Raw genomic sequence first — 16,863 nt, 5'->3', positions numbered from 1 at the left:
TAGTGCTCTCACAACTAGATCATCCTTTTCCATGTCCACGGGAACTACAATGACAAACTATTGCCCTCATTTCTCTCTTGATCACGTGGATGTATTTATATGTATCATTTTCTTTAGCTAACTTTCATTTACAACTATCCTCATATACCCCTAGAGTGTTACAAATATTTCTCTTATAATGTTTCAACAAATTGGTGTTCCCTTTGCTGTTATTTAAGCGCTCTACAATTTTTTAAAACATGTCGCATTTCATATTGGAAGCACCAGTTGCATAGTCGCATTATCATGGAAATCTTATGGATTGTTGATATGGTCTGGATACAACTATGAGACTTAGAGACTCGGGCATAGGTTGCACATTCACAATGCTTGAAGGTCGTAGCTTTTCGCTACTTGTGGAGTGTGATGCTGTGACTTTGGTGGAGGCACGGCTTGGTTGAACTCCTTGGTGGCTTGCCTAAGGACTTGGCACGTTCTACTTCTTGAGAAGAAACTTGCTTTGCTTCAATAGCTACTGTGATTTCTATTCCAAAAGTAAGAATGTTGAAATTAAAAACTTTGTCATTCAAAAGTCTCCTTATTTTCTCTTCTTACTTCCCTTCTTTGAGTGATAAGTTGACTTGCATTGTACTGCGCTACCACAACTTTTAGTGTCTAATGGATTATTGAAGGCAATGCTCTTTCATTATAATTTTCTCCAAGGGTCCTGTAAATTGTTGGTAATTGATCTGGAATTATCCTTGTAAGAACACGAAGGCCAATCTTAACCATTTGAAGGACACGACTTCCTAAAGTGCTTTGTACAAGGTGAGGATGTTCTTTGACATCATAGATGATAGGCCTATCAAGTGAGGAATCATAAGATGCGTGCCTTTAGGATATACCTTATCCTTGACACCAATGATCCTATTGAAGACAATGGCCTTGTGACTGTAACAACTTCCTCCCACATCTACCCAAGTAACTGACCAACCAGGGTAAACATGTGACGAGAAGTTACTATGATATGATTCAACTTCCTATGTGTCAGTTAAGGAAGTAGAATCAATAGAAACCCACAACACAAACCTTATATACCTGCTACAGGACTCCAAGAAGCCTTCCCGTTCATCCCCATGATCAGTACTTGGGTCCCACTAAGTTTTTTACCATTAAACCCCTGGACGCTCCCTTGATATGAGCAAGGGTGCATCTAGGAGGATCTAGACACTCGCACAACAAGGCATGCATGCGTTTGGGGACTTTTTCCCTCAAACATGTGCATGCGACTTCGAGACTTATGCCACTTTTCAAGCCTAGAATCTAGGTGACTTCCCAGAAACCCTTGTAGCTTTCAGAATTCATAATTTACATGATGACAAGACTTACAAATCAAAAACTGACTCCAGGACTAGGTTTGACCATCCCCAACAGGGACTGACATTTTGTCAAACACTTGGAATCAATGTAATACACAAGAAATGAATGCAAAAAAGAGAATAAATGACTGATAACTCATATGAGATTTGACAAGAAGGATCGCCACCCACTTCCTTTAACTGTTTTGACACCAATTAGGTCTTGCTTCCATTATCCTTTCAGTTACAAGAAAATACATGAAATAACCATGATTATAACCAACGTTAAACCATGTAAATAACAATGATATAACAACTATTAATGCGGAATAATAACACGTACAAAAGCAAGAGAATTTAGCTTTTATTAAACATAGGCAAGAGCCGACCATGTTCAAGACTTCCATGTACCACCCGACTATAGACATGGTTGAACCAAATATTTCTTTCAGCCAGTCACCCTTGTGTCATATTCCAAGAATGAATGTGGGAACTCATGGATAAACAAATCCAAAAAAACCAAGGGAATCCAAAGGTTAAACTAGCTCCACCCTCACCAAACTGTTATCTCACCAAAACAGACATCGAGATCACAAAACCAAGCCGAGCTTGGAATACCTTAGGACTCCATCACTATCCTTGAGGAATTTTCCATCTTGTTGTCTCTTAGGATTTACCGCAATCCACACCAGATCACTAGGCCCTAAACCGAGACACCACCCTCAAGCTTTACCATGTATCCCGCGAAAATCGGTCAAGTGATTCCTAGGCCTTTGGGAATTTTCATGACACCACCTCCACCCTAGATTCTGAAACCATCTGGCAATTCCAAAGCTCAAAACCAAAAAAATAATTCTATCACACCATGGATATCAAGAAAAAGGCAAGGCATGGCAAGGCTGAAAACCACTGTCATAACCCGAAAAAAACCATGCCACCGACAATAAGAGAACCATATACCAACATGCAAAGCCATGCATGTCAAAACTAGCTAGGAAATCATACATGCAATATGTTTCCTGCAAGTATTCCCGCTGAAGCTGCTTGATCCTGCTCCTCCTTGCTTGATCTTTTCTTTCCTTTTCTTTCCTTGCTTTTCCCTTCCTCTCTCCAAAGCTAGAAATCTCCAAGAAAACTCTAAGTGTCCAAGAGCGTGAGAGAGAGAGAGTAGAAGAGAGCTCCACCAAAACCTGTCAAAATCTTACCAACTGATCCTCATAAGACTTTTTTTAATGAGGCCTCTATTTTCTTCATTTTCCTCCTCACATGCAACCTATGACCTTTCACCTTCCTTTTCTCCTATTTTCCTCTATTTTCATAAATAAATGTGCCAAAATACCTTTTTGCCTTTTTAATGCATTTTCCATTGCCTTTGCCAATTTCCTTAGCCACAATAAACCGAATGAACACCCACTAGGATGTTTTCCCCACCATTTAGCTTGGAATACCTGTCCCATGACCTTGGTCTTATTTTTCCTTTATTAACTTTTATTACATAAAATTTTAACCAGGCACTGTTACAGATCCCTCCCCCTTGGGGAACACCATCCTCGGTGTTAAACCACACCAACACCTCAACAAAACCACTAAACAACAAACAAAATTCTCATGGAGCTTTATAACTTAGCTCATTGCATTATTTACAATGACCACTGCTAAAACATGACAAACATACCATTTACTGGAGCTTTATAGCAGCTCATTACGATATTTACAATAACCACATATACACATATGCATGTTTGTTAAACCAACAAATAAAAATATACGATGTTTGCATCAACAATAAGGAATCTAGAGGCTCCTCCACCCTCAAAAGTAATTCCAAGATTCGTTTCCTTCCTAGGAAGTCCAGAATCCACTACCAAAGTCAAAGCTGCGTCCAACATCCAGCACTACAATCCTACACCACTTTTCCTCTTATAGAACAATTGCTGGTTCATTGTTCTAGGGCGCACTCCCAATGCGCATATGATTCATCTGGAAATGCTAATGACCAAAACAAATCCATCCCCGAACTTACCTTCTCTGCTACACAATCCCTCGGGAAATCCGGTCACCCTTTCCATGCAGTCACTCACCTTCCAAGTTCCCTGACATCCCCTATCTCGGGCGATACATCCCTTGGAAAGGATTCCTTGCATTGGAAGGTCAAGCAACCAAGGCATATACCTGCCTCAAAACCATCATACCAGTCATAGAATTATCACGGAAATCAATGGACACTATTGGGTATCAGTGTCCCACAATGGCCCTGCTCCTGAATGCTTTACCAACATACTGCTGCATGTTCCAATTGCTTTTGCTGTTGTTGCTAATGCTTGTCGTCAGTTTTGACCACCCAACCAGACATTTCATGCTTTCCTATACCAAGCACATAATTTCCATTAGATTCAAAATAAATTGAAATAACTTCAAATCATACCTCATTGGTGGCCCATCAACAAGGTACACTTGTAATTTTGTTCACTTCCTGTCATAACAAGTCAAACTAGTATCTTTGACCAAATCATCATGTATAGACATATCACACCAGGTTAGCTCAAAACACAACCATCATAGATCAAAATCATAAATCACTTGTAACCATCATAAACCATAATCATAGATCACATGTAATCAACATTGACTAGAATCATAAATCACATGCCTAATAAAACTGAAATAAAATATTGATACTTATCCTTTAATCAATTCTTAGCTTCTACCTTTGTCCTTATTCCGTACACACATCGGATCTGTTTCCACACCCCACAAACACTCAATTCCTTCTCCTCAACCATGTGCACATACACATAGTGTGCATCACACACATACAACCACACATGACATACAACACGATGCAATACATGCACCTACACCTGACATGCCACACATACACCTACACCTAGTGTACAAAAAAACACAATACATACTCTTGCATCCAATGTACACCACAACACAATACATACACTTAAACCCGATGTACAACACAACACAAATACGTACATAGAGTACAACACAATGAATACATATGTCACGATACCACAACTACACAATGCACATACATAGTATTGAATGCCCACAACACAACATGTATGATACATGTACAATACCACATGTACACTAGTACCATATGTACACAACACCACATGTACAAAACACCACATGCAGAACATGTGAACGACATCACATGTACACGACACCACTTTCACAACGTGTACACAACACCATATGTACATTGCACCACATGTACACAGTACCACATGTACTACATGTACACGACACCAGACATGCACAACATCACATGCATGACATGTACACAACACCACATGCACACAACACCACATGTACAATCATGCACACAACATCATATGTACATAGTACCATATGTACAACATGCACACAACACAATATGTACATAGCACTCCATATACAACATGTATGTAGCACCATCTATACCCAACACTGCATATGTAATATACACACAACACCATATATACAATAGGAATACAACATCATATGTACACAATACTACATATACAACCTTACACATCACCATGCATGACATATACACAACAATATCGTTGCACATCCAAAACCATACTACCTCTACAAAGCAACCTTTCTTCCAGTGTCTCTCCACCATCCATGCTTATCCTAGCATGCCGCAAAGCACATTGTTTTCATTACGCTGATGTATCTCTCAACATTAGCATGCCCATAACATTAAAAATAGTATAAACACATAATATAAACTCATATCCACATGATATTGATCTCGTAGATCTGTCAGGACTACTCTTCCCACTTGATTCCTCATAAACCAAGAACCTCTTCATGCCATTCATTTGCATAAGCAATCATTCCTCCACAAGAATGATCCCTAGTGACCTTGTCAGACAACGACATACATACATACATGTATACATATAAACATCAACATAAAACAATCATGATCCCTGGTGACCCTGTCAGATAACAACATACATACATAAATATATGCATATAAACATTAGCATAAAGCAATCGTGATTACAACATAATTACAAGATCTCAAGGTCAAGGTTAAGAGAACTTCCTTTATTCATGCACAACATGCACAACATTGAGAAAAATGGTTCCCCAACAGAGCCATGGAATCAACTTCCTCACACCCATTCACTTTACCTTTCCTATTATCTTTCTCATGATTTTCATGCCACAATCCATTTACACGAATGGACCCAACCAACTTAGCCGACGGTAATACTCTTACCTTTAGCTGCCCTTACACAAGCACCATCTTCATCCAGGCCTTGCATTACTTGTTGGGTTTCATCCGAATCTTCTTGAACTCCATTAAATTTCCTCTTTCCCAATCAATTCCCTAGACTCAAACATAAAAGAAAAGAGTAAGAAACACACAAGAAAAAACACAAAGAATCAACAATGATACGACACTGCAACAAAAGTGCATAGATATGCACCAGACATAACAAGTCACAATAAAACACAAAAAATCACAAAAAAACAAAAGAACAAGACTAACAACAAACACCATGACTCAATCCCCATGGTTCCCAGTGATTTCAAGGAAAAGCTCGACCTGAGCCTTCTTCATAATCTCATGGCACTTTCCTTGCCATGCAATCCACTGCATTATACTGCCATAAACACATAACTGTTAGTGCATAAAAAAATACAATATACCAATTATTTTACCTTGTCACACTAAGGCCAAGCATGTTTCCTTGCAACTGCTCACACATGTCGACCACATGTTCCAAAGATCAAGACAACATATCTATTAATTTGAAATCACCCTTTCCAAGACTAACAATCATGTCATAATCCATATTCAACTCATAGTCATTAGGCATAATGCTACAACTGTCATCTATTACACTCGAGTACATGTCAGTTATCTCAACACATATGTGTTAGTACGACCATCTTAAAAAAATATCATTTCTTTGTGCAATCTTACAAACACATACTCATATCATGCAACTAATCAAACATTCAAACAAACTATAAATGTACCATGTTAGATAAATCAACTAGATGACATAATAGACACCAAACACTCAAACACCAAATAGATGACATAATCAAACTCATACCTCAATGTATCTCAGGGGAGACTATCTTGTCTACACAATCAAGCTATATTAGCATGATATAACTTCACAACATATCAATTAAACCATAAATAGATTCATGACATCCATAACAATAACTAGCTAACCTGTTCACATCATAAACTCATAAAAAATTATCATACATACATAATAATCACATCTGCCCAGTCAATCTAGATTAGTATGACATAATATCACAATCTATTAACTCATACCTTAATGTCATAACCCTAACCATTTACATAGACCAATCCAAATTAGTATGGTACATATATCATCAAGATCTTAATGCAATAACCAGAATCATTAACTAATATATAACAACAACAAATTAAAATATAACATTGTCATCAACAAAATATAACATAATAATCAAGTTAACTATCATAAAAAAACAACAAGTTAACATTTAACATGCTCATCAATAAACACATAACATAATCATCAAGCTAACTGTTACACAGTAATTTGTCACCATTTGTCACCGTCCCTGTTACCCCTTTCCCGCACTTTGGAGGACTCATTCCGGGACCTGTGAGAAGTGACATAACTTGAAAACACTTGCATTATGTTCCCCTAAGTATGGACTTCATATGCCTTGAAGACATCTCCTGCAGAATATCCTTAAAAAGTCCCCTTTTTCCATTAGCGCGGATCCACAGTGTATCACCCGCGCCAATGGGGGAAATTCTCCAAAGAGGACGCGCTAGTTGGCGCTCTGTCTCAGAGTCTTTCCCGCGCCAACCAAGTTTGGGAAAGCTTTTTAACAAACGCACGCCCGAAAGTTTTTTCCTTTCGACTCATGAGGCTTTTCAAGGATAATGCCAATCTCATGGATGTCGAGATTCATCGTATCTCTATCCATAATAACTTTTCGAGGATAATGCCAATCCCATGGATGTCTAGATTCATTGTATCTCTTCCTCCTCCTCCATCTATAAAAGCTTGTTCTGTTGCATTTGACAAGCTAGTTTTTGAGCATAGGGAGAATTATACTGTCAGAAGTCTGAGAGATTGCTGTAAGAGTCTTCTTTGCATTCATAATCAAAGAGAGAGAGGCTTGTTCCCAATCCTGGCAAGCTTTGCAAGACATATGTAGCTGATCACCCAGCCAAAGGAGGATTTGACGTCAGAACTATGGTTGTATACTCCTTTGTTGATTCTCAATAATAGATGACTATCATTATGGTTCCATTCTTGTTGTTCATTGTGATGATGTTCGAGTTATATCTTTTCTGACCGATATATAATTGCATCTATTGGATTTTATGCTTGTATTCGTGTCGTTCTTTGCATGTGCAGGTGTCCATTCACGGTGATCGTGAGGATCGTGACCGGCCGGAGCAAAGGAACGGGAGCGTCAACTCTTCTATAACACTAGCATTGGAATCCAAGTAGGTTCTCATAATCCACCTTTAATTTGCAATTAGGAACTTGCGTGATAGCATTGTTTGATTGTTGCTAGACCCATTTTGGGCTAGTGGGATCGCCTCTGTCCGCAGAGGGGATTTACCTCTCCAAAAATTTGGCGACTCCACTGGGGAAGCTATTTGTTGTTTGATTCGTAAACTTTGGACGGAGCCTGAAGTACGGCCAGGTAGCCTTCGAAACGCTATTGCTCTGCATTAGCGAAGTAGATCAACGCCACTTCAGTCAATCTCCGGTTTGGTTTACGAACCGAACAGCTTGGAGTTTGTCTTGCACTTTGGTTTTCTCTTGTTTTGCTTGCTTAGATAAGCTTTCTGGGTTGAATTTTTAAGTTGTCTCTTGCTTCCTGGTCTGTTTGGATACTGTTGATCAAGCCGTGGACTGCTTGTTTTTATTTTTAAGTTAGCAAACTTGATTAGCGCGACTTTTTCCCTGATAGTCGCGCCAGTGGGCGCATGTTGCACAAAAGCAACTCGCGCTAATCCTTTAAAAGCGCGAGTTACAGCCTGATAGTCACGCCAGGCCTGTGAACTTTTCCAGTTTGCTTGTTTGGAAGCCTTCCGAGCTTGGATTTCTGTCTTGTCACATTTTTTTCAACTATTGGAGTGTGTCAGAGCTTTGTTTCACTGGTCTTTGACCTTCATCCTTCGGGTGTTTGCTTCTTTCCATCGATTTCATATTCCATCCCTAGAGCATCTAGTGGCTTTGTACATCAAGCCTTCCGTGGGAGTTTTTGGTTCTTTGATTGTCGAGTCGACTTCTTGGCTACTTTTTGCACTTGTCTAGTGGTTGTCAAAACTTTTTATTGTGTTCTTCGAGCAATCTACCTCTTTTTCATTTGGATTTCGCTTGGCTTCGTTTGGGCTTAGATCACATAGCTCATTGAGGTTTTTGTGATTTTTCTTGGTTTGAAAGATTGTCTTGGTGTTTCAGACTTGATTCTATTTTCATTGAGTGAAATTTGTCTTTTTACTCTTTGTTATTATCTCTCAAAATTTGTTTAGTGCATTTTGCCATCGAAAAGAAAACAAACAATCTCTTTTGCATTGCATTAGTTAATGGAAATTAGAGTTCTTCATTGTTATTAGCAATTAGTCACTTTTAAAAAAGAAAAGAAAAAAAAGTTTCGTTTATTGCCATTAGCTGCATTAGAGTCATTGTTGATTGTTTGATGATCATTTTGTTTGATTGAAAGATCTCAACTCTTCTGTAGTTAGCATTCATCGAATGGAATGATATATTTTGGCATATAGCTTGCATTTAGGAAATTGTGAGAGATTACATACGGTAGGACCTGGAAACTGAAACCTAATCAAAGATCAACTGTAAAATGAACTGAATGAATCTAAAAACGCATTGGAACTTAACGCATACATCTAGAGGTCTAGGCTAGAGACGTGTTCTGGCATCGTTAAACCTAGTCACTGTTGTTTCACATTATGGTTGGGTGATTCCTCCTTTTGTGACTCGATAGTGGTCTAGCACGGATTTGTGCTCCCACGTACCGTCGAGTATATGTGGAGACCCCACTAGGTTATCATCCTTTATCCACAGGAAGCCGTGTCTGCCGCCTTACAAGCCGTAATGCACTGAACACAACATTCGGGAAGATTGACTGCCGTATGGGAAGTCCTTGGTTTTCATATGATTGCCAAGGTGTATATGCAGTTTTATGGATTGTTTGGTAAACCCTTTGCCTAGTTTCTCCAGAGTAGTCACTTTTGATCCTTTTCAGACTCCCTAAAAGAAAAGGCTCACCTGAGCATTTGTCACTTCGGGCTCACTAAACATTCGAAGGAGACTAGAGTCATCTTTTTGTCCTTTTCTCGACTCTTAAAACATGAAAAGGTCAAGTTCAGTTCCTTTGTCTTAAAATTTATTCGGCCATGATTCACATGCACCCGGTTAGATCTTGTTTGCGTTAGTTTGAGTAGGGTCCTTTCTCGTTAGCTTCCCTAGGATTTTGTGAAGTTTTCATCCTGGCGGAATTACCAATTTCGTCTTCATCCTTTGCCGAGATACCGGTTGTGAGTGAGACTCTTCCTATTATTCTGAGTATACAACCGATTAATTCTCGTGCTCCAGGCGACGAGACTTACGAATTTCATTGGAACCCCGTTTGGGAACCTTCTGAGGACGGTATCCCTTTTTGGGAATACACTTCCCCTCGTGTTTCGGCCCCACTATTTTCTTCCGATATGGAGGAAGTATCCCCTACTTCGACTGAAGAATCCGTTGCGACGAGCGGTGAAATTCCCACCGCAACGGAACCTATACTTGTTAGTAGCACCCCTACTACTGGGAGACTACCTCCAGGCTATAAAGAAATAAAGGATGTTATGTCTTCTAGGACTCCCTCCACGAGTTTTATTTGGTCACAACTCGCCTTTCCCACCACGGAGCCTTTTACTCCACAAAGTCGTAGTACATCTGTTACCTCAATCCCAACCATTCCAACGGTATGTGTAGCCTCTTCGACTCCTGTTTTCAGTGGTCCTTCGGCCTCTATATTCAGAGTCTTTGATCCTACGTCAAACGTCCCAGCAGAGGGGCCATACGACCAGTATTTACAACATCTTGGTAGGCCTTTGTCGTCTCAACCGACTATTGAGATTTCGGTCCCGTTGTCAATTGATTGGGGCCCCACCTATTATCATGGTGGCCAAGTATCGTTTGCGCAATCCCAAGGACCACCTCATCAAGACCAACAATCTTACACGGGGCAACCTGGGAACCAACAAGGACAACCCTTCCAGGGACAACCTTTAACCTCTGGTGGTCCGTCTTTCACCTCTTATGCTCAACCTTCTAGTAACTCAGGTCAATCTTCTATTCAACAAGGCCAACCTGGTATCCAGCAAGGTTATCCTACTGGACAAATTGGTCAATCGTATGTTCACCCAAACCAACCTAATGTCCAGTATGGTCCAGCATCTGGACAAGCTGGTCAACCCACCGTCTAGTATAGTCAAGCACCTGGGCAAGTCGGCCAGCCTCAAATCCAATTAGGCCAACCAACTGCCCAGCCCACTCGGCCATCTGGTCCGTCAGGACAACCCTCAGTTGTGCAACAACAACTCCACCCCCAGCAAATACAACCTTCTGGGCAGGTGGGCCAACCTCAATATCAACTAGGTCATCCTTCCGGCCAGATAGCCCAACCTACAGGACATCCTTCTGGCACTGCTCAACCCGGTTTTTTGCCCCAGGCCCCATCCGGTCTTCAAACGCAAGTTGGAATTCAATCCCAACCAGTCTATCAAACTCAACATGTTTCTCAAACTCAGTTTAGAGTCCAGCCACCTTATGGTTACCAGCAACCCCAAGGGCAACCTTCGTTTGCCCCATATCAAAATTATCAACAACTGCAGGCAAATCCTTATCAGAATTATCCTCAACCGTATGGTGCTCCTGCAGGACAGTTTGGTAATCCATGGAACACTGGGGGGCAGAAACAAAATCCCTATGGACAAAACCCTATGGGGCCAAATCCGTCCGGACAAAGCCCATGGGGGCAACTGCCAGTTGGTTGGAACCCTGGTGCTCCATCCTACCCGTAGCCCCAGATGTCCTTCAATCCTCAGTTACCTTTCTTAGCAACCTTAGAATTACCAGATGTGTCCAAACTGACCAATGATCCCATTCTCCATAATCCATATTGGCCTTCGGTTCCGACAAAAATTCCCGGTGATTGTCCCAAATTCGATGGTAAAGCTAATGAAGATCCTCAAGCTCATGTCATGACCTATCACTTGTGGTGTTCATCCAATTCGTGGCTTGATGATTCGATTCGGCTTTGCCTTTTTCAAAGGACTCTCACTGGCTCTGCAGGTAAGTGGTATATTGAGCTCACTCGCGGATCCTTTCAGGATTTTAACTCGTTGGCTATGGCATTTCTCACTCATTTTCAGTTGCCCATTCGATATGAAACGGGTACACACCTCCTGACATCCTTAAGATAGACAACGGCTACACATATCTCTGATCATATCCATGAATGGAGACGGCGTCGATGTATGATCAAGTTTTGGATTCCCGACCAACTTCTTACCGACTAGTTTACGACTTCGTTCATTCCTCCAATAGCACGGGACATTGCCATGGGGGCATGTGTCACTGAAGAGCAAGCTATCGCGCGCGCTCAGTACCTTGACTTGGTTTATTCCCAGTCTGGTACATTGTATTATTATTTGCCTGATGCCCCGAGACCAGGAACATCCAAAGCCCCGCCAACACCAACTGTTGACGGTATTATTGGTTCTGTTAACTCATCCTCGAAGAAAAACTCCACGAACCCTGGGAAGCAAAAATCAAATGCTTCGAATGAACACACTTCTTAGGCTACACCCACTTCGAATATTACTTCCGAGGTCAATGCCGTTCAGTCCACCACGGCAGACAAAACCTCGAAAGGGAAAAAGAAAGGGAAAGGGAAGAATAAGCCAGATCAACCTAAACAGGACTCCCCTAAACCTTCGCCCGAGGAAGGTGCCAAGCGCAAACCCAAGTATCCTTGTCTTATCTGTGATGATGATCACTATACCAAAGACTGCCCTAGGTGGTCCGAAGTTAGTCGTTTGTTGAAAGGCGCTCCCGAGACTCCTGTGGTGATCAAAGAACCCTTTCCCTTGCAACAAACTCAAATGGTGGCTGACCCCTCTCAACCTCCATCTTCCTTCGGTTCTCAAGTATTTATGGCTGGAATGATACTTGTCCACATCAGTACTCGAACAAAAGAATATCCGTCATCTGTCGGGAAAGAGCCTGAGGTCCCCTCTAGTGCTCCTCCGTCCAGTTCAGGCCCGCTCCACATCGAGAGACCTAGCACTGAGACGCCTATTCGACCCCCTCCAAAAGGAGTACTCTGGAAATCTTCTTACAACCCAAACGCTCGTGCTGCACAACACTACAATATTGTTGAAGACTTAGCTCAGACTCCGTCGACTATGTCCGCTTTAGAAGTTCTCCAGAGCTGCCCTTCTCAGAGGAAGTCCTTGCTATCGGCTATCGGTGGCATAGACCCGGCCGACTCGGATTTGATTACTTTTGACTTTGAATGCCATACGCCAAGACTGCCTCACCAAATCGCATTCCTCATACAGGTTATTATTAATTCCAAAACGATTCATCGTACAGTCATTGATGAAGGTGCTTCAACTTGCATCATGTCTGTTGCCTGTTGGAAAGCTATTGTTTCTCCGACACTGAGCCAGTCTCCCACAACCTTGGAAGCTTTTGATGGAAGAGCATCCCGTCCCTATGGTATACTCCAACATTTTCCATCTCTTTGGAAGGGAAGACGGTCGATATGGAAGTTGAAGTTGTTGATGCTAATCTTACCTACAACCTCCTTCTCGGACGTAGCTGGATATACGCGATGCAAGCTGTAGCTTCATCTTTGTTTCATATCATCCGTTTCCCTTATCAAGGGAAGATTGTTACCGTAGACCAGCTGTCATTCTTCGCTTCCTCTTCTGAAGGCAACATCTCTTTTGTAGAGCATACCTCCAAATCATCTGAGAGTCTGGGAGCCGGGCTTTTTAAAGATCCTGCCCTCATGGGTGTTTTTCCACTCCCACCTCCTAACGTTGCTTCCATCAATATGATTACTACTCGTTCTGATCCGTGGATCCTCCCTTCCACTGATCAAGTAGAATCTTGGGGCGATGAGATTCCGTTGAGTCCTGCCGAGCTCAACTACGTCGAAATCATTGCTACATCGGCTCCCTCTCCTGAACCTGCTCCTTCGAGCAAGGTTCCCGACTTGTTCGTTCCGTCCTCATGGCTTGGAGACGAGACTTCTTCGGACCCTTTAAAAGAAACATTCCCTTCTGACGAAGCCATTATTGAGACTATGTCTCCCGAGGAACCTCCTTGGCATGATTCTCACCATCGTTCCTCGTTTCTCCCTGCCCATCAGGATATGCTTACTTGTCTCAAGCGGTTTGCTCCTTGTCTCCTATTTCAAACCCTTCAAACACCTATCCAAGTTTATCAAGTGTCCTCTGAAGGAAATATGGCGAACATCACGCAAACCCAGCCTATCGACATCTCTGCGAAACCAGGGATTGTCAAGCATCTTCACATTGGAGTCACTTGTACTCCGGAGGAGATTCAACTCTATACCAATCTTTTTCGCGAATTTCGTGACGTCTTTGCATGGTCCTACGAAGAAATGCCCGGCATTGATCCTAGCATAGTGGTGCATGAGATACTCACGTACTTGGGTGCTAAGCCTGTTCATCAACGTTTACGCCCTGTACACCCCCGCAAGGCTGCAGCTATTAAGGCGGAAGTCGAAAAGCTTCTTAAAGCTGATTTTATTTACCCTATCCCACTCACAGATTGGGTCTCCAACATCGTGCCTATGAATAAAAAATAGGGTACCATCCGTGTTTGTGTCGATTATTGTGATATTAATCGGGCTTGTCTTAAAGATAATTTCCCCACACCATTCATTGATCAAATTATTGACGAGTGTGCCGGAAGCGAAATGTACTCTTTTATGGACGGTTTTTCTGGGTATAACCAGATCAATATTGCCCCCGCTGATCAACACAAGACCGCTTTTATCTGTCCATGGGGCACTTTTGCCTACAAGAAGCTCCCTTTCGGTCTCAAAAATGCCGGTGCTACCTTCCAACGTGCAATGTCCTACGCTTTTCATGACATTCGCCACATTGTACAGCCATACCTGGATGATCTACCAGCTCATTCAGCCAAACGTCAGGACCACCCTACTCACCTTCGCGATATCTTTCTTCGCTGCTGACACTACCGTATCAGACTCAATCCTCACAAATGTGTCTTCTGCGTTGAATCCGGCCGACTTCTCGGGTTCATCGTCTCCCGAGAGGGCATCCGTTTGGATCCCCTTAAAGTTGAGGCTATTGTGAATCTTCCTCCCCCTGCTTCTTTACAACAATTGCAAAGCTTGCAGGGTAAAGCAAACTTTCTGAGACGATTCGTTCCAAACTATGCCGAGGTGGCTAAAGGTTTCACACGGTTGCTAAAGCGAGATGTCCCTTTCCATTGGGATACTGTCGCTCAGGAATCTTTTGAGCGTCTCAAGGGTCTCCTTGTTTCCGCTCCATTGCTGCGTCCTCTGAACTATCATCGCAACTATACTCTGTATTTGGCCGCTGCCGACACCACTATCAGCATGGTTCTCGTTCAAACTGACGATGATGACACTGAGCATGTTGTATATTATCTCAGCCGCAACCTTTTAGACACGGAAACTCGATATGCTTATGTCGAGAAGTTGGCTTTGGCCGTCGTTTGTGCTGTCCAACGCTTCCGTCACTATATTCTGCTGCGCACTACCACCGTGATTTCTGATTGCAACCCCATGACGTACATTTTGTCACGCCAGTTGCTGGGGGGCAAGTACTCAAAGTGGATTGTCATCCTCCAAGATTTCGACTTGGAATTTGCCACTGCCAAGTTCAAGAAATCCCTTGTATTCGCTGAGTTACTTTGCTCTTTGCCATCTTCTTCCCCGCCCTCTCACTCAGAGGATCATATTCCAGATGAGACTTTGTTTCTCATTAGCACCCTCGATCCCTGGTATGGGGATATCATCATATATCTGCAAACGTCCTCCTTTCGCCTCGGCGTGTCCAAAGACGCTCGGCGAAGGATTCGTCATCAGTCTCAACCATACCGTATCATTGGGGATACACTATACCGCCTCGGCGCCGACTCTGTTCTCCGCCGATGTCTAACTCTCGAGGAAGCTGAGCATGTTTTGAATGACTGCCACTCTGGCGCCTGTGGTGGTCACATGTCCGGATATGCCACTGCCCAAAAAATCCTCCGTGCTGGCTACTTTTGGCCCTCTATCTTTAAGGATTGCATTCTTGCCGTCCGCTCTTGTCATGAGTGCCAGATATACCAGCGGAAGATGCGAGCGCCTCCCGCTCCATTGCACCCTGTTGTCACCGTCAGCCCTTTTGCAAAATGGGGCATTGATTATACGACCTGTAACCCTCGCTCGGCCGGGGGGCATGGGTTTATTATCGTTGCCGTCGACTACTTCACTAAATGGGCCGAGGCGATGCCCACATTAACTGAAGATGGTCACACAGCGGCGCAATTCTTGTTCAACCATGTTATCTCGCGATTCGGCGTCCCTCAAGCCATCGTCACTGATCACGGGAAGCATTTCCATAATCATATGATGACGGAACTAACAACCCAGCTGGGCTTACGGCACGATAGTTCGACTCCTTACTACCCTCAGGCTAATGGCCAAGTTGAAGCTATCAACAAGATTTTGGTTACAATGCTTCAGCGTACCGTTGGCATGCATAAGTCTAACTGGCATTTGATGTTGTTCCCTGCCTTGTGGGCCTACTGAACCTCCGTGAAGGATGCCATCGGTTTCACTCCATTTCAACTAGTTTATGGACTGGAGGCTACCCTTCCAATCGAGTTTGAAATCCCTTCATTAAAATTGGCCGTCGAACTACTTCCCAACACTACTCCGCTAGAAGAACGCCTTCTTTACCTGGAACGGTTAGATGAGACCTGTCGCCTAGCCTCTTTGGCCATTGAAGCACAAAAGAAGCGAGTCAAGGCTCACTTCGATCAGATTGTCCATCCACGTTCTTTTGTTGAGGGAGATTTAGTCCTGCTATACGATCAGGCAAACGATAAGCTGGGAGCAGGAAAACTCGAGCCTATGTGTCTAGGCCCTTACATTGTCAAGAAAGTTTTGCAAAAATGGGCCTACGAGCTAATTGACTATGAAGGGAATCCTCTCGGGAAGCCCCGAAACGGGCTGTACTTGAAAAAGTACTATGCGTGATGCTTGTACACTTTGTTTTGTACATACATGTACTTTTAACAAGTGTGTTGTGTGTGTGTGTGTTTTAGTTTTGAAGGCGTGACTGCCGCTTATTGTGTCTTTCGCTTCTTGTGCAGATGTCTGATGCACCTTATGTTGGTTTCGCTGATGGTTCCTGCCGCAGTACTCGCAACTTGTCCTCTGC

At 42.6% G+C, this 16,863-nt stretch overlaps 1 pseudogene; it reads right to left on the bottom strand.

Annotated features, from left to right (window-relative positions):
- Window positions 1-389: 389 nt before the first annotated feature.
- LOC149208071 (prohibitin-1, mitochondrial pseudogene) overlaps window positions 390-16,863 on the bottom strand; it is a 31,620-nt pseudogene continuing 15,146 nt past the window's right edge.

Source organism: Pinus tabuliformis, chromosome 1_2, assembly GCF_031772625.1.
Source record: "Pinus tabuliformis cultivar Carrire ecotype Pingquan chromosome 1_2, CPIR1, whole genome shotgun sequence".
Taxonomy (NCBI): domain Eukaryota; kingdom Viridiplantae; phylum Streptophyta; class Pinopsida; order Pinales; family Pinaceae; genus Pinus; species Pinus tabuliformis.
The sequence above is the reverse complement of the archived record's forward strand: the minus strand, read 5'-3'. Positions and strand labels throughout refer to the sequence as shown.